This window comes from Aythya ferina (assembly GCF_964211825.1).
Source record: "Aythya ferina genome assembly, chromosome: 1".
Lineage (NCBI taxonomy): Eukaryota > Metazoa > Chordata > Aves > Anseriformes > Anatidae > Aythya > Aythya ferina.
In genome coordinates, this window is record NC_140296.1 from 140,781,688 (window position 1) to 140,801,801 (window position 20,114).

At 39.5% G+C, this 20,114-nt stretch overlaps 1 long non-coding RNA gene across 1 annotated transcript; it reads right to left on the reverse strand.

The window, feature by feature from the left end:
* Positions 1-1,445: 1,445 nt before the first annotated feature.
* Positions 1,446-13,894, reverse strand: LOC311424340. The gene is made up of 3 exons (XR_014686058.1): positions 13,646-13,894; positions 10,976-11,090; positions 1,446-2,050 (listed from the first exon to the last, which is right to left on the reverse strand). It is a non-coding gene; the product is annotated as an uncharacterized lncRNA (long non-coding RNA).
* Between the last annotated feature and the right edge of the window lie 6,220 nt (positions 13,895-20,114).

The following is a 20,114-nucleotide window of genomic DNA, read 5'->3' on the forward strand; positions in this document are numbered from 1 at the left end:
TAGAGTGTTTCAAGGTTACACTGCAGCTAAAAAAAATAAAAATATAGTACTGCATGTTGACAGTTCTGCACTGAAGAAATTTTTATTTTTTGAGGTTATGAGTAAAGCACTCTTCTTCCTTTCTATTTATTCTTCTTATTTATTCTTCTTCCTTTCTATTTCTGTCAGAACCAATTTTTACCATAGCTGTATAACAAAACTACAGAAAATAGCTACCCTGCCTTTCTCCCCTTTCTCCATTTACAAGTTATTTTTTTACACTCAGCCCTACTCCTAGCCAAGGATGATAATGCACCTTAAGAAGACTCTGAACAAATAAGAATCCTAATCAGGGAACATGGTTATGCCTATTTCACAGGAAAAGGGAAAGTCAATGCAGACGTACAGTTACTCTCCAGCTATCACCCAGCAGACAGATTTTCCATATGGAAGGCAGCACACCCCATTCCCACTCTTTGTGGAGAAGTTTGCCCAGAATCCAACCCACTACCCTGGTTTCCATACCAGAGGCTCAAGTGCAAGTGAACTTCACTTTGTTGCACTGAGGCAAATGAGCTGAGGTCACTGAGAATGAAGAGGGAAGAAGGTGAGAGCTTTGAGGGCTGTTTTAAGCAACTGATATGTTGTAAACAAAGATGATTGAAATCCTAAGTCTGGCTGGACACAAGGGTGTTAACAGCAGGCAAACAGTGAAATAGCCTTCATGACTCATTTTCTGTCTGCATTACTGGCAAAGCTCTAATATATTTTCAAAGATGCAAAGCATCTTCACAGATCTGAGGGAGCGTGTGAAGGAAAAAACCCATAGATAAAAATTTGATTGTTTTTTAAAGAGTTAGAAATACCAGAGTGCTAAGATTTATCTTCTTTGTTATACTGGGAAAACTATTAAGAAGACAGGGACCACGTACTTCTTTGCTGGAGAAAGGATTCAAAAATTCTATTAAAATGTTTCCTCCCTCTTACCCCAATACTAGATTCACACTGACTATTCTGTGCTTGAAAAATATCTCATTCTTCACTCCTCAAGCACGTAGTCCAAATCTAAATCAAGACCAGGCAGATTTAAAGTCCAGCTATATCTTTTTTCTTTTTTATTTGGAAAGAATCAGAAACTCTGATTATTTTTATATTGCAATGCAGATAAAGTTGTTGGAGGGATTGAGTGAGAGAATGAGGGAAGAAGAGAAAGTGAACGTAAGTGCATTCTCACTCACGCTTGGAAGAGTGACTCTACTGCTAGAAGCTAGGGCACAAAACAAGGATGCCAGAAGATCGCCTGGTCTAGGCTAGACCACAAGACTCCCAGAAACAGTCCTTTAACAAAACTTGCATCTTCCCACGGATTGCAAAATAGCGGTAGGTCAAGATGTCAAAGCTGACCGTAGCATTCATATGGGCTGAAGTATTTCAGCAAGAAGCCAAGCTAACTGCAGCCTCCAATTGCTCTGCACTGTCTAGACTTAACTCAATATTTTTGGTTAAATTTGACTCACCGTGTCAGATTTCCTTACTACTCAATCGCTGTACTTCATTCACATAAACAAATGTCTGTCTCTCAATGTGTGCTCTTTATTTTGGTGACAAAGTGCCATTTATTCTGGACAGTGTCTCACATCCAAGCATTTAATGAAGAAGCTTATTTCAGCAAGTTTTCTGTCAGAGGTTTCCAAAGTCAAAAGCTCTCAGGTCACACAACCATCATACAAGCTCCTCTACTGGATATTTCAATGCAGTTCTGTTTTGTAAAACTGTATAACAGATTTGGGTTTGTTTTACTTTAAAAAAAGTGTGTCAAAGCCATCCAAATTCCTGTAAAACATCCAGTGCTCAAGTGGTTGGTCCTGAGGCCTTGACAGCACCAATAAACAGCAGGTAACTGGAATGACTTCTACTGAAGTGTTAATACAGAGCACAGCAACAGCATTGCTGGCTGACACCCAGCAGTTCAGATCATTATCTCACTGAAGCCCACATTTCATCTGAAGGTAACAACCTGCTTCATTTTTTTTTTAATTCTTTTACAAAGCTAGAGCCTGGGCAGATCCAGCTGAAAAACAAGATTAAAAAGCAGAAGGTCAAACAGCAGAATAAACAACAGCAACCTACACCTTACAAACCAAACAGCAGCACAAGAATACTAAAGCAGCACTCTGGTTATTATCATAGCATCTGCAAAAAGCAAATCCCAGACTGGTCTAAATTAGGCTGCCAGAAAGGTTTTAGATTGGTATCCAGCAGAACTGAAATGCAAATGATTAAGGTGATGACTTGGATAAGACAAAGAACAAATATCAGTCTTTATTCAGGATTTCTCTCTTTATGGTGCATATGGCGCCTGATATATTGTGAGCATAACAGAGCAAAGTGACCCAGGCAGTAGCGTGCTTAGCAGACTAAATTTTTCCTTCATGTACCCCCCAGTCCCTGGAGCATAATAGCAACTTTTTCGCTACAAGCTTAGAGCTTTCTTTGCAGCTGCAGAGATGAGGAGAAAAAAAATATTTCACACCCTTTTCACAAGAGGCCAATTTTCTTTGTATTAAAAAATAAAAAAAATCCCCCTACACATTGTCAATTATATGTATACTAAATAAGGAAACTGTTCAAATGGTTCTTGTTATGGAAGCCAAATATAACAACCCCTCTAATTATAAATTTAAAATGCTGAAATCCTCTGTAGCTAGATGAGCTAAAACGCATTGTAAGTCATTGAGACAACAATGAGAGTCACAATGTTTTATAAAAATGTCACCTAGAAACAGCTCTCTTCATCAGTGATCTCCTACCAGAAGTGTAAAAAAGAAAAAGTAAGAAAACAGCATTTAAAAACAAACAAACAAACAAAAAACACACATGTAGGTACTGAAAAAAAAAAAAAAAAAAAAACAAAAAACCACAGAATTCCACTAAGATGAGTGGAAGGATTAGCAGACAAATCCTATAGACTGGAAGAATAAATAAAAATAATGGTAACTCCTTACATGACTTTACACTCAAATCTCATAAACTGGTTCACAGCACTCCCCCATTCACCTGAATTCCACTGAAGTCCACTGTATGGCCTACAAGCAGAGTATATGTTACTATATACAGAGTAATACATACTAATTTGAAGTTTATCCTGCTGTCTCACAAAGATGAGACACCAAATGAGCAGTGCTGACTAATTTCCCAGATAAATGACTTTCCATGACACACACAACAGTAATCTGTCACAATTCAGGCACCTCTGAATAATGACTTTGAATCATATGAACTAGGTGTAGCAGGGCAGGAATACACACTAGAGCACGATGTCTAAGTCTAAACCTACTTAACCTTAATACTAGCTCTACACAATCTAGGTGCTTTTGACCTTCCATCTCCTCACACCCAGAGGCTCCAGACCTGCTGATATTTCTTAACCAAAGGGCTCTTTGTCTAATAATGGGCAGAAGTCAATTCCTGTATTTAATGGAAACAAAAATATCTATAAAGATTCATTAGGGAAAAAAAAAATAGAGGCCACCTGAAGAAACCACAGAGTTCTACTTGATGAGAAGAGAGACTGCATAACTAAGTCATTTAGTTTGGGCTTAGAATGGCAACTGAAACACTGGAGGAATTGTTAGTTGTGCTATCCAGGGAAAATGGCTGAGCTTAAGAAACAAGTTTGGTCAAGACCACAGGCAACACAATATTTGTAGCTTAAAGTAATAACTTACTGAACAACCCATATGATTGGAAAAGGTATACAACTTTTGTTTTCTAAAAGCAGCAGCTTTCAAAGCTAAATACAAGCACAGAAATGCATTGCTCTGAGTTCAGCTAGAAAGATAACTAAGGTCATTTTTGTAAGCAATGGTATTTGGCATCCCTGTGGAATAAGGTGAGGTGATGAGGGAGAGGAAGAAAGAAAACTTCCAAGGTAACTTCACCCTCAGGAGAACAAAGACTGGTTGCAAAGACATCTCCTGCTGGCCACAGATTCTAATACACCATAAGCCTGCTGAGTCTATATTACTGGCATCTAGTAGCATCATTAATGTTAGCTTCTAGGCTCATCTTTGGATATGTTTGCAGTAAGAGGCCTACAGGTCTAGGAATAGAGAAAGCAATTGCTTTGTACAGAACATTTACTCTTTGTCAGTAGGTGGTTTTGCCCTTTAAAGATTTCTCACGAGAGTTCTTTCTGCTGAAAAATGGTTGCTTAGCTTCACACTTACTGCAAGAGCACTTTGGGTACATTCCTGCAAGGGCACAGGCAGAATCTGGGGACACTAAGTGTTTCTGTAGCAGCATATACCACTGTGAAGTTGTAGAGATGAATGGGCAAGTTTTACGTGTTTTTTCCTCAGGCATGTTTTAGGTGTGCTATGAGTTATACAAAGCTCTGCTTTTTCCAAGGTTAATGCAAATCGGGATTTGTGTGAAGTTCAACACAGATGGTTCTGGGAAATTTTCTTTCAATATACAGAAGTCTCCAGTATAGTTGAATGCTTAATGAATCTCCATGCAAGTCTGAGAACTAGTTTCTTATAACATTCAAGCAATTCTCTCCAAAAACACACATCTTCATCTAGGAAAACATTCTTTCTTGGTAAAAACCTGCTCCAGATTACATCCTGATGCCTTTCCTTAGAGCAGAGGCAGCAACCTTGACTGCATCTCAGTACCTCTCATCATGGTTGTTGAATTTAATAGCAGCAGACAACCTTCTTTATAGGCTGTAAACTATGCTTCTACGTGATTCACTGTATCAAGGAAAGCAACACAGACATAGGATAAACTTTCTATCACAAATTCAGCAGTAAGGAAGTTTCAGTATCAATTCCTACAATAACACTATCCTCGTGTGATGCTAGATACAGTGTGGGCTTGGTCATACAGTTATTTACAAATGTTTTTCCAAGCTAGCCCCTGACAAAATTGATAGTGTAGGCCAACAGAGAAACAACTAATTACAACAGTGAAGGCAGAAAGAATTAATCTTTGCTTGTTTGTAAATTGCCACAAGGGAATAGCATTAACAATAGCTTTAATGCAGTAATCTGGATGCTGTCTCTTGCAAGCATGCAGACAGTTTGTGACAGCACAGTCCAACATGTCAGCACATAGGCTAGTGCAACTAGACACCTAGAAGAGTAAAACAGTCAAAGGGTACATTAGGTCCAAACTAAGCCCAGGAACTTTCCTTATGCCCAGCAGAATTTTCAGGCACTCTTCAACAGAGAGAGACTTGGAGATATGCTTGTTTTCTTCAGATGAAGGAAGAGGTTCCAGGACATGGCAGCATATTAGTCCTGCCTTTGCCCTTCCAAGTCTCCCAACAGAATGAGTCTAAAACTCAGGTGCCAGTGAGAGGCACCCCCATGTGAAGGGGGAAGACAAAAGATTCCAAACACAAAAAACAAACCAACTGCTTAATGGTAAAGCACTTTTTAGTTTAATAATTTGCTATTTCAATCTTGCACTCACTCCTGAAGAGTTCCAGTAAAAAAATAGCTTGAGTAATTAGAAGGAGTTTAGGGATTTAGTGCTACTAGAATGTTAACTAATAGTTTAGGGGCTTGATGCTACTGGTTTCCACCATCTGATAGACTCATTGGCATAGACATCGTGTCAAGATGTAAGCATTGGTGTCTAAGTGGAAATGTTCACCAGAAGACAGATTTGAATCCATCATTTGTATACACCAACATTTTCAATAACAGTATTCAACCTTAGAAGAGATTATTAGTATCTGATCTAGGAGTAGTTCTTGTTTCATGATTAAAATGCATGAAGTGTAATACCCAACCGCCTCTTACAGAAGCCATGAATCACAGAATTGGAAGAGACCTCAAGATCATTGAGTCCAACCTCTACCTAACGCTAACAGTCCTCCACTAAACCACATCCCTAAGCTCTACATCTAAACGTCTTTTGAAGACTTCCAGGGATGGTGACTCCACCACTTCCCTGGGCAGCCTGTTCCAATGCCTCACAACCCTTTCAGTAAAGAAGTTCTTCCTAACATCTAACCTAAAACTCCCCTGGCTCAACTTAAGCCCATTCCCCCTCGTCCTGTCACCAGGCACGTGGGAGAACAGACCAACCCCCACCTCACTACAGCCTCCTTTAAGGTACCTGTGGAGAGCAATAAGGTCGCCCCTGAGCCTCCTTTTCTCCAGGCTGAACAAGCCCAGCTCCCTCAGCCGCTCCTCATAAGACTTGTTCTCCAGACCCCTCACCAGCTTCGTTGTCCTTCTCTTGACTCTTTCAAGCACCTCCATGTCCTTCTTGTAGCGAGGGGCCCAAAACTGAACACAGCACTCGAGGTGCGGCCTCACCAGAGCCGAGTACAGGGGGACAATCACTTCCCTAGCCCTGCTGGCCACAGTGCTTCTTATATAAGCCAGGATGCTGCTGGTCTTCTTGGCCACCTGAGCACACTGCTAGCTCATACTCAGCCAACTATCAACCAATACTCCCAGGTCCTTCTCTGCCAGGCAGCTTTCCAACTATTCCTCTCCCAGTCTGTAACTCTGCTTGGGGTTATTGCGCCCCAGGTGCAGGACCCGGCACTTGGCCTTGTTAAACTTCATACAGTTGACCTCAGCCCATCGGTCCAGCCTATCCAGATCCTCCTGCAGAGCCTTCCTATGGCAGAGCTAGAATTGATTGCTCCAGCAATCATTTCTCTGTTTTAAATTCAAATGGCAAATCAAGAGTAACATTTGACTAACATTGCTACTTACATTGTATGAGCCCCTTTAAGAGCTGTTTGTGACTACAGCTTCATTTACAGCAGCAATATATATATATTTTTAAGTGCACTATTTGGCATCAGTCACTTTGAATTGGAGTTCAATAGAGTTATCCTTAGAGGGCAGAGCAAGATGTGAGCTTGCTTTTTAAGGAACCAACTTCACTCTTCTTTTCCTTGCTCTGTACAGCTGCATAATCTGTACAGTTAGCAGAAGGAACGCACTAGTATATAATTCAAGTTGCAAGTATTATGTGTCACACACATCAACAGCTCAATGTCTTCTTAGATCCTTATCAGATTCACTTGACTTTAAATTAGGATAGCACCAGGGAAGCCTTGAAAGGAATGGGTAATGGATAGGGCAAGGAAATATCCTCCATGCATTCCTGATAGAGGCCTTGAATTCTGGATACTAGACCAAGACACTGCAAGCAATAAGGCAATATCTGCTGAGAACTGGAAAGTCATTCCAATTCTAATTCTAGATTAGTGTATTTCAAACTTGGCCTCCTATAATGGTATGTCATCTGCCAGTTAGTGATAGTTACAGAAGGAGCAGATCCCTACTACCAAGACCCTTCAAGCAGAGGCTGAACAGAGCTTAATGAAGGTGTGTGTGCTATTAGCAAAGAATCTGTTTGCTAATGAAGGTTACCTCAGAGCAAAAGATACTCAAAATTTAATCTGAAATTTGGAGGCAGTAGAACTTGCCTGACACTCCAGAAAGGTACACAGCAACAAAATCCACAATTACATACTGTTGATGCTTTTCAAACGTTTTAGTTTTAATTCTCATATAGCTCTTCCTCCTACTCTAAGTGCCATGGAGACATTAAACTTCCATTGCTGCATCTGGGAGAGACCTTTATTCCTCTTGCCTTTAAGAGATTTCTGTAATATTTCTGCCATCTTTGACTAAGCTTGTCTTGGGTTTCTTCCAATTTCCAATTGCTACTTTGAAGCTGTGAGGCAAACTGTCACTGTACAAGAGATAAATTAGTCTCTACCACTTTTTGCCATATCTGTGGCCCCCCAAAACAACACTTAATGCAGCAAGTTGACAGGCCCTACTGTTTTGATCAAGGCTTGGGACTGAAGAGGTACAGTAGCAATCTTCATTCCTGAAAGATATGTAGCAGGAAAGAGGAGGACATTGTTTCACTGTTGAGACATTTTTAATTTTGACCACAAACTCATGCACTCCAGAAGAAACTCAGGATTCAGAATCAAGACAAAAATACCATGAAAAGCAGTTTGATGCTCCAGGTGGCATATCCAATGAATAAGATACACACTTGCATATACTGTTTGGCCTGGCTCACCTGAACTAGAAAATACTGCTAAGTACACTGACAATTGAGAGGGAACCAAAGATGCAGAACTTACTGCTCTTCTTCTTGTGTAGAGTATTATCTGCCTATCATTATCTAAATATGTTACTGAAGCCAGATTTATATCACTTATCTCATATCACTGCTTCAGCCTTAAAACAGTAATTGTCTTTCACAGGCAAGCCAGCTTCTGTCTCGCACACTTGTACAGACACAATTACTTAAAATCACACACAAATGGGTTTCTGTACTATCCTTAGACCTATGCTTATTACAGAAAGAGAAATGATAATATTATATTTCCCTCCATAAAGACACCTCTGTGTCAAACTGAAAGTGTTACAGGGCCAGCCCATCATTTTTACACCATGGAAAAATCAAACAGGAGTACAGCTCCAACACAGTGTCTTAGAGCACCAGTTAGATTCCCTAGACAAGATTATTAGTTAGAGTTAACCTATAAATTTTAAATAGCATCTCACCTCACAACACAGAGGTAGGTTTTTCCCCCCCTCTCTAAGAGGGATAGCATCTACATGCTCAGATATCAGACCACAAACGTTAGAAACCAGGCTAACATACAAGCTGAATCATGGTCACTACCAGAAAGCAGAGTTTTAAGAGACCACTTTTCCATTTTCAGTACTTGACTTGCATCATTGCTGTCAAGGAGGTGAAGGAAATTACCTTATCAGGCCTTTGCTGAAGAACTGGCAGGTTCTCCTGTTTGCTTAATGAAATCTAAGATGTACTCAATCACCATAGTAACAACAGCAACCAAATATGCTCAGAAAGGGATAGACAATCTATCACCACATTAATCAGATTCAGTTTATAATATATCTACATTGTAGACACATTTTAATGCATACTGCCATTTTCTCAAGTTTCCATCTTTCTTCTTAGAGCTTAACATCTGTTCAGGGGTTTTTCCACCAAACATTAAAACATCTCTGCATCTCAGCTACACATTTTCACCTGGCTTCCAAGTAGGCTACCTAATTCATGTCATAGTCAGACTTTAGTCATTCTCTGCCAGCTACCCTGCTTACTATGATGAGTATCAGTCAAAACAGTTTTCTTACCCAAGACAGCCTGCTGCCTTCCTAACACACAAACTCTTGATACTTTGCAAGTCCAAGGAGGTTCCCATTGGATCTCCTACCAGAAATTCCTAGAGGTTGCCAAGAAATCTTAATATCTTATCTGCCAGTACCAGCATGCTCTTTTTGTGGAAATATTTGCCTGCTGATACTGTGTTCACAGCAGGGAAGACTCCTGTCATCAGGTAGCAGACAGACACTAGATATGAGCTTGCAATCCTCATCAAGAGGCTTCTAATGCCATCCTAAATTGTTTCTAAGAATATTATCTTTCAAGTCACATCGCTCTATATCCAAAAGAAGGGGTATCCTAAGTTCTATAAGCTGGCTAGGGTAAGCCAGACAAGAAGCATTAGCCATTAAGTTACGGAAATTCCCCAACAGTTCTCTGAAAGACATTGAGAACAGGCCACTAAACCATTACCCAAACCAAAAGCTTGCAGCAATTATCATTCTGAAAAGCAGCAGGGTGCCAGAATAAGCACTGAAGCTGCCAAACAGAAGTTGCACGTACAAGTTTAGAAGAGTCACTGCATACTACACTGATCCTGAAGATCAAATCTATTTGAAACTGGGGGGTGAAGAGACCTTCCCTGCTACTTCACAGGAGGACTTTACAACAGACTCTCTAAAGATATGTAAGCAGCAGCAGCCATATCATAAGCTTTGTTTATTAAAGATAAAGTTTTATACTCTAGCCAGTTTAACAAAAAACAAGGGCAGACAACCATCAAAATACTAGTACTGTTTTTATGGACAGTTATATCTTAATATATTTTACATATACCATGTCCCATATGACTGGTGAGACTAGATACTCAACAGGACTCTGCAGGACTATTTTAAGATATTAATTTAACTACATATAACAAGAAAAATATAGTAGCGTTTTCCTGTCTAGAGAAGGACATACCATCAACAAGATGACTACTGGCCAGTCTGTACATACTGTAAGTGATGCATAAGTAAGCAAAAGTATGCACCCATTGCTTCTGTCCCACATTCTCAGAGGATGCCATGTGCATCTCTTGTCTAATAAGTTTCACCTTAGAGTATAGATGAAATGGAGGCAAGAAGAGAAGTCTAAATTACACACTGCAGCCTTGACTGTAGAGGCCCAGGACCACCCAGTCAGGATACAAGCCACATGACCTCTTTTCATCAAATGCACATTTAGAGTATAATTTTAAGGAAACAAAAATACCTTAATCGTTTTTAGTCTGCAGTACTACTCCTCAAGTGATAGCCTCTTACACCTGCTCAATTTCCCCTGTTGCCATTAAAACATGTTTTCATAAGTTCAAGATAAATAAAAAAGCCAAGTCACATACAGAAGAAAACACTTTTCAAAAACAAATAAACAAACAAAAAAACCCCACCCACGCTCACCTATGCTGACCTAAAAGCTAAGCTCTTTCCACAAACAAAGAAAACAAATCTAGAAGAGACCAGCTTTTAAAGACCATCAGGCTTTCTTCTAACTGCAGCTTTCAAGCATCACAACTACATCAGATACTCACATGCCTAAAAACCACTTCACAAAACACTGAACCAAAACCTAATGAAAACACAGTTTAAAAATACAGCTTAAACTAATTCCAAAACTCTCATCGGTCTGCTGTTTTTGTTTTGTTTCTAACTACTGTCTCAGAGTTTACATAGCTGTACTGATGACTAACATTATATTGAAACTTCAAATAAGCAGAAAAAACAAGGCATCACCTGACCTCAGAATTAAGGGAAAGTAATTGGGGTCTGTTCATGGACTTCAAGGCCTGTAGATAAGCAAGAGTCTGAGTAATACTTACAGATTCTTTAATTAGCAGCAGTATGTTCTTCAGGTGAATTCACTTGAAAATCATCATTTTCATAGTTAACACTTGTGCAGTGAGGGTTCCTAAATCCAACTGGTTGTCATTGATCCTTCATTAAGGTAAAACGTGTTGGAGTTAAAAGGGAGGTAGGGAAGACATGGGGTAAATAAAAACAAACAAAAACCAACAACAAAAAATGCTGGAACAGATTTTAGTTTTAACTTGAGTGTTTCTTCAGGAGAAAACAAACAAGCAAAAAAAAAAAAAAAAAGCAATCAGTGATAAGTCTGTCTTTTTCACTTGCAAACAGGTCATATCACAAGTTTATGTGCCCTGGGAAAATCCTGTTGTCTTCTTTCTTTGTGCTCCACTAATAAAATGCATATAATAGTACTGCCTTGACTCATTAGCTTATGGATAATTCTACTTCCAAATGTAGACAGGTTGTGAAGCTTTGTTCATAGGCTTTAAGACAAAATGCTACAGCTTTTGTTTGGAGCTGAGAGAATTAGAAGCAAGGTAGTAAAACAAAACAAAACAAAACAAAGACACCTCTGGCATCTTAAATAGCTAACAACAGGCCCTCTGACCAGATGATCTCCTCGGACTTGGTTACATAACGATGCAGAACCAAGCGAACAGAGGCAGATTATGACAGGCACACAATAAACATGACTGAACTCCAGGCACTCAGTGATGTCAGTGTTAAACTGAATTTAGAAAGAAATATAAGTGGAAAAAAAACACAAACATGTAGACAGTGAAGCGTGGCTGCAACAGACCCATTCACCTCTTTGCCCATGCCTGCAGCATGGCACAGCAGGCAACCCTTGGTGAAAGCAAGGTGTGTTGCAGCCCCAGGGCACAGAATTCCAAACACGGAAATGATTAAAGTGAGGCTACCAGAGATGTTGGCATGGATAACTCTGCCAATCCAAGGTGATTTTATTCAAACTATATATTACCTAGATTGATGCAATCAAATAATATTCAGTGATGGAAGTGTGTTAGAATTTTTTCAGAAGTACAAAATCTTCGCTGGAAGCCTAGAACTTCATCATGAGCTGAAGGGGAAAATTGTTTGTAATCTGAGTTGCACATTGCATTTCCAAAGTGAGCAGCTTCTTTATCCCAGTTTTCTTGCATTTAAACTCATTTGCAGTCAGAACTGGTTTAGCATTACTGACAGGCCTGTCACTCGTGGCCTTTGCTCCTTCCTTTATCCAAACAAGCATAGATTTGATGCATGAGCACTTGCGGTTTATTTATAGGAAACAAAGTGACAGATAGAGCTGATGGAGGACAGACCATTCATTCCCTTCAAGTTGTCCAGATAGGTGAAGCAAAAAAAAAAAAACTCATATAAAATTGCTGCACCTGGGAAGAGGAAAAGATGGTGTGGAATTTTGTGTGTGGAATAGTGGCATTTTCTCAGGCCACTAGAGGATACCATGGCATTCCCAGAGCAGTGGCCAAACGCAAGTGTCCACATGTTCATCCTGCTTGACAAAAGTCATTAGAAAACACCAGGAAGGCAGAAACATGCTCCTCCTGGCACTACAGATACTTCATAGAGTTAGGCTGATCATCTGCTAGCGCAAATTGTCAAATCTTCAGAGGTAAGTGAGCTAGTTTATATTATCTGATGCCTGCTTCCCACTGAGTGGAAAGTAAAATTAAATAGTAATCTTTCATCCACTTGGGACTCATTTCAGAAGGAACATTTAAAACATTCTGCCTCTGACTTGCATGTTAGGAATTGCTGATGCAAACCAGAGTGCTGGGGCTGAGCTTCATCCCCTACTGGATATATTCATTTTTTTGTCCTGCCCCTCATATGCTGTGGAAGCCACATCCATAATGAAACAGCAATGAACAAAACAGGATTCAAGAAGGGACTGTACACCAGCAGGGTTGTTGTTGTTTTTTCAGTTCAACAATCCAGGTAACTGGAGAACGATTTTGAAGCAATTCCATTGTATCAGCCCAGTAAAGTCTTATGAGAAGTATTACAGCCCCCCACCAACTGTGCACAGACATTTCCATGTGCATCTGGCTGCCCAAGATTAAAGTATAACTAAAGAAGCACAAAAGACTCTATGCCATTTCATAATCCAGAGACTGCCATCCTGTGAGGGCACCCTGGGAGCTGGATGCAGTCCAGAGCAGACAGCAAGTGCTGTGCATGTAAACCACACCAAGGAGCAGTGATACAGAGGGAATACAAACCAGAAAATCTGAGCTGCTGCAATGTTACTCTTGCATGCCCATCTATTTACTCACACCAAAATGCAGGTGAAAGACCAAAGAGGGGAATGTTTAAGAAAGCACATAATTTTTATGCTGAATATCACTCTTTTTACTGGCCTCTGAGACACTGTTTACTCATTTTCCCACATCTTTCTAATGAAAAAGGCAATAGACCCATATCAATTGTGACATGCCCCTCTACCTATATCCACTCTGATACTATTGAGCCAGAGAAGAGAAACCCACACCTCCAACGCCAATCTGAGTGCTCAGCCACTGCCATTGCTGGTCCACATTTAGGAACACCCATTTAGGAACAGGACCATCACCAATAGCACCTGCCCCAGGTCCTGCTCCTGCAGCAGTTCATGCCACCTTCCTCTAGCTCACCCCATTCCCATCTCTGTCCCCTACCTCCAAAGCTCCACTATGGGTCCTCTGACACCACCATCGCTGCCCAGGCTGCAGCTTGTCCAACATGATGTTGCCCCTGGCTGAGTAGGCAGGCATCCGTTGGGGCCACACATCTGTGACCACACAATGTCCCTAAGGCTGAAATCAACTCCTACATCAGGAGACGTGGGAAGTGGCATGCCTATAGCACTGCCCAGGCCAGGCTCATGGGCAGAAGAGGTGCCAGGTGAAGCTAGTCAGAGTTATCAAGGGCTTCATGGTGCCATAAGAGAAGCTGTACTCCTTTGCTTCCTCCCTGAGGGAGAACAACCCCAGATGGCCCTCTCACTGAAGCCATTTCATGGAGATATAGAGCCAAAAAGGGGATTGGCTGAAAAGCTCCACATGTGATGTAACTTAGGCCAGACCTGGGTGCCTAGGCCAGAGCCACAATGGAGCCTATCTCCCAGTGAGCATGGCCAGCAGAGGCCCCATTGAGGTGTCTCAGGGCAGAGACAGGATGCAACTGGCCTTGTGGTGTCCTCAGGGGCCCAGGGTGGGCACAAGTGCTCCTCAGGAAACCTAGATGAGAAGCAGAGGCACCATGCAAAAAGGGATGTGCAGTGGCAGGGAGACGGAATCAAACATTGAGGGAGAAGGCTGGGAAATGAACCACAAAGAGGTAACTGGCTTAACCAACCTCATACAGGGCATCCATAACATAACTGGAAGCAAGACCTGAATGTCACAGCCTGATTCTAACACCACCCTACCTCATGGGACAGTCACCTTGAAAAGATCGGGGACAGCCTTTGCTGTCTGCAGGTGGTCAACTTATTTGGCTGGCATTCATCTCCACCAGAAGAGCTACTGTGTGTTAACACCTAGTGTATTGTACAATAAAATACACTCAGAGATCTTTTGGCACAAATCAAGCACCTTTTATATGGTTCGTTCAGAATTTGAATATAATGAAAAGCAATCATCATATTATCACTTGGAACATTCAAGGTTCATAAAAGCTATATATATATATATATATGGATTTTTTTTGATGTTTCTCGAACATTTTACTATCAGTTTAGAAAACTTATAATTTACCTTCAGAACGGATAAATACGTTCCTCTGGTTCTTATTTAAAAAGAAAGTTGACAATGTACCTTTTAAATTGAATGGTTCTGGGCAAACGAATCAACACAACTATAGCCAAACAACTACAACAACCACCAGACTCCCAATTCTGAAGTCCTGTTTCCTATCTTATGTCTGATTCACTGGCAAATTACTTCAGAGAATGGGAACTTAATTTCTGCTCACATGAAGTCATACCTATTCCTGAAGGAATGCCTTTATTCCTGTCGCCCATTTGAAAAGTCAGAATGTACTGCACTGCATAAAAACGATCTATACTTGCAGCTTAAGAAAACAGTTTTTGAAATAGATCTAAATTAGGTTTAACCATCCTTCACACATCCCAGCCTGAAGGAGCACCCTAGCAACAACCTTAAGCATTTTGCAAACATTTGCTACTAATTATGGGTTCTTAGAACAATAATAAATGGCTCCATGCTTTAAGGAAAGAGGCCAAAAGCAGCCTCAAAAGTAAGCCTTAGCTTTTAATTTAAACCAGTGCCATACAAATTCTCAAATATACATTGCAGAATCTTCCCAAAACACTGCTCTGATTAATGGCTCTGAAAACTTGTAAAAGCTCAGCTGTCAAGCATTAAAATGTAGGCTGAGAAGAAGCTCATGTAGGGAAGCTAAATAAAAATCCTTTGAAACAGCTTCTCCTTGTACCTTAAAGAACAGCGGCACACAACAAAATTCACAAGAGCCATAGGGCTCACACGATACTAATACAAGGGCTCCCATACCTGTTTCTAGCAAATGACTCAGGCCACACAACAGGCCACTCTGCCTTTATCTCTGAAAAATTGTTAAGCCTTTCATAACCCATCTGTCCCCACACAATTACTCCCCTATTACTGCTTGAGCTTCTTTAACCTCTAAGTGCTCCTGCATTCCCTCTGACCCTAAGCAGGAGACACAATGAAGCAGGTGCAGAAGAATCACTATCCTTTCCTGATTCCTGTTGCTTTCCTTCTCAGATTTTCTTATCTTAACAAGCAGCCAAGCTATTCTGCAGCTCATCTGCCTTAGGTGATGCTGCTTGAGTAGGCAGATTGGATAAGATGACATCCAGAGGTCCCTTCCAACCTCAACCATTCTGTGATTGTGTGTCACATCAGCTGTGTACTTACAACAGAAATTTAGCACAGATTGCCCTTTTCTGAGAAGAAGGGCCAGGAGTCTTCATCTATAACCCCTGTGAAGATCAACTGGAACACTTCTAGCAACAGACTCTGCAAGATGCAACATCTGCCAAGAAAAACCATAAGCTAATAGGAAGGTCCCTAGCTGAAAAATGCTGAAAAGTGTTATTCTGTAGGGGTATTTTTTTTTCCCAGTTCCTGCTCCTATCATCCTGTAATATTCAACATTTCTTAGATTATTGTTAGTGACTCAAATCTATGCTGATAATCTCTGTGATACGTTTTCAGTCTTCTTGAGGAAGAAGTTAAGGCAGGCATTACAGAAGTGTTTTGTCTTCAATGAGAGAATTAGAAATAAGGCAAGGCTTAGAAAACTTCAAACCTAATAGCAAAGGAGAATGATGGAAAATGATGGAAATGAGTAAAGACACCAGGTTATGGGCACAGGCTCTTGAATATTTCAATGATTTCCATGATGGCAGATTTTTTTTACTCACAGAAAGTGAGAATATGAGAATTGTCAAGGAAGTAAAAAAGCTCTATTGTTTGCTGATGCTGGAGCCTGCTTCCATGGGATTAACCATGGATTCCAGCATCACAGGCATTCTAGTTCTCTGTGTGTTAAAAGCAAAAAAAAAAAAGAAAAAGGAAATAGTGGGCTTTTAACCATATAATGTGCTGGAAAAGGAATATTCCCTTTAGGGAACCAGCTCCTATGTCCTCTGCCATGAGAATGAAGCCTGTTCATACTACTGCAAAACTATTACTATAATAGACAAAACTAAACTACCACTGAGCTTCCCTGAGTCTGGTAGTCTGGTGGCTGTTTTACTGCTGGACATCCAGCATGTCTCAAGCAATTTCCATCAGTCAATGTTGACTTGTCAAACCACAGCACTTCTAATAGCCTATGGAATGGGGGGATTAAGTCCTTTATCTCCGAGTACAAAGTACCACGTGGGGCAGAATTTACCCCCTCTCCCCCTTCTCTCCCCCCCTTTAAAAAGTTTACTGAAAATCCATCAAGTGCATGAAGGGCAGATAGGTAGAGGAAAAGGAAGGAGGACTTAGAGACAGATCTTCTCCCAGAAGAAACAAAAACTTGGATTTGAGTCTTTTGGAGCTTTGGGAAAATCTGGACTTCAATCCAAGTGCTGCTGTTTTGGCTAGCTCTCACCTAAAGCTAACATTAACCTTCAATCCCCTGAGGTCTGTGCTATCATGAGATCACATGGATACTGAATTAAAAACTGATGGGTTTAAATAATGTCATAGTGATAGCAAAAAAATTATTTTTTCCTGTGCTTCAGAAAAAAAAAAAAAAAAAAAAAAAAAGAGTTCTGAAGAATGCAGGCTTCTACCCTGCATCTAAAGATTACATTAAATTACAGGCTTTATTTTATGAAACAAAAAGTGGTATACAACAGAATATTGCACAGATATTATACAACAGAAGTTTCTTGCTGTAGTGTTTGGAAATGATTGGTATGTCTAACCATTTGAAAAAATGATATTGATAAACTATTCAGTCATGATCTTTGTGGCAGACAGAGAACTGGCCTTTTTAACCAAGATTTTAATAAATGTCAGCAACAAATGTACTGTGTGCAATTATTGTATCATTAGGTGAAGATTAGTGCCTGATAGCACTAATTCGTGGATATGTGCTAGTATTTCTTTTAAATTTTGGCTTTATTGGTTTTTTGTTTTTTTTTTTTTTTTTTTGCTAAAGCAAAAGCGGAGCTTCTGCTACACCGTCTACTCTGTTTATGCATTTGGCAACTTCCAATTTACAAAGAACTGTTTCCCCCTCTGACATTCGTCACCCTCTGTTTAAGAAAATATTACTTCCAAACAGTCCTGGTCAATATTCAAGCTGTGATGTTTCCTGTTATTTGCAGCTCTTTGTAAGTCTCTACCAGCATTTCCAGGGAAGGTTATGTTAATTAACCAAATCCCAAGCCTCAGTCAGCAATAAGAACCAGCATGTGTTTTCTAGGTATAATTCATGTGTGATCAGTTTTGCAGATGATAGAAACACTGGAAATACAGACATCCATAAGTTTGAAGGCAACTGCAAAGCAGGCAAGTGCCTTTAAAGTAGTGGGAGCACAGAGTCAATAGAGATGGGATACTAATGGCTGCAACATTCCCCCCAGGAGGGAAATAAAACAGCTCTGAAACACAATAGATGGGAGAGCAAAAAAGTAAACAAACAAATAAAATGTACTAAATGCTTTAAAATGAATTGATTTCTAACATGTCTCCTTCTTACTTTCTTAGGTTTGGGATTACTTAATTATATTTTTTTCCTGTATTTTTTTCATCCCAGAGGTAATGGTGATCCTCTTACTGTAATGTAGATGATGAAGATTGAGAGGAGATATTCTTCTGCTTGAAGTAACTAACTGCTCTTTTCTCCTGCAGAAAGCAAGATGGGTTAGAATACAGATCAGGAGTAATACATGTTTTCTGGGACAAGCAACAGTTTAAATCTCATTCAATTTATAGAATAGGTTGAATTTCACCTCCTTGTACAAATCAAGTGGTATTGTGCTAACGAGTCATATTGTTATGAGCTTGAGAACCAGCATGAAACAACAGCATTCACTACCTATTGCTGGGTCTAATTACCACTCATTACCATGTTCTTTTTATTTTCTTTTGTAAAAGTTTATACCTTAAGAAGAAACAGCAGGGTCAGCAAATGACTCACGTAAATGCTCTGCAGTAAAGCGTATGGCATGTCTTGAAGCCTTTAAATGTCAAAAGCTCTAATGTTTTATTTATAAAGCAGTTTTAATAAGTATTATAGAACTCTGTGGAAGCACTGTATCAAAGCAAGGTCATCTTTCCTAGTTTTAGTATCCACACAGTAGGCACATTCTGTATGCCCTAAAAAATTAAATGGGATCCACATCCTCATCAGTGTGACCCACTCAAGGCATTATAATGTTTTGTGGTTCAATGTGCATAGTTGGCTCTGCAAGTCAACTATTATGTATTTTGAAAATGAAATAATTTGAGGAAGTGGTTTTAAAAAAAAATAAATAAAAGCGAATCTCCCAGAAATTCAATACTAGCAGTCAACAATTAGGTAAGAATGAAAAACACTCAGATCTTCGTGAGAATATGCAGAGGAACATATTTTCTCCACTTTTTTGATGTTGTGCATTCTACTCCATATCTCAGACTGTTTTTACATTTCAGGTAATACCTACCTGTGGCTGAATAATGTTTAACCAGTAGATGAAGATTTGAAGATACTGTGAGCAAAGCCTCCCAGTGAGTATGAGAATAAATGCATCAAGCCTACACTGATTTTTTTTTTCTTCTGGGAGAATGTTAGCTGTAAATAAACATTATTTTGGTCAGAATTTTCCCTAGGGAAAATATATTTGCACACAATTATTCTCCCAGGGGCGGGGAGAGGAATATTTTTTTCAACATCTTTCTCATCTTTCAAGGGAAGCAAATGAGTCGGTTAAGAAATTTTCTTAAACAATTGTTATAGTTTTATTAGTTGGAATATCTTTGTGTATATATATATATGTATATATATATATGTATATATATAAACTTATTTTACATACCAACATTGAAAGGATATAAGGAAAGATCTCACCGTTATTTATTTTCCTGAGGTTATTGAAGAAACTTTGTTTCGGTTAAGTTTACATTAAAAAAAAAAAAAAAAAAAAAAAAGTGTTTTTCTTTTTCTGTCTGTTGGAGAGCTTCAGATATCAATACTTTTAGGAGTTTATATAAATTGATCTTACCAAGGCATAGTGCTGCATTCCAAGTGAACTATGAGTTTCAAGCATTGTGATATTTCATTTCAGGCTATAGTAATCTACATGTTTAAAAAAAATAAATAATAATAATAGAAAAGACAGAAATATTTTAATTTCCAGAAATTGACCTCATTTCAAAGCTAGAATGAATTTAATGAAAACAGGATGAAGATTTGACTATAATTCCTATCTTAAAAAAAAATAAAATAAAAAAAAAAATTCAAAGCTGCATATAGCAAAGTATAAACATTAATTCTTTGAAGACTTCCTCTAATAACATTTCAACTATGACACACTGTTAAGAGGTGGGTCAGCTTATCTCTGCTCCTTCAGTATTTCTGCATAGCCCATCTCCAGGAGAATCCATTGCCCCCCTTGACCTCCCAATGAACTTGAACCCAACACAAGGTTTCCGAAGT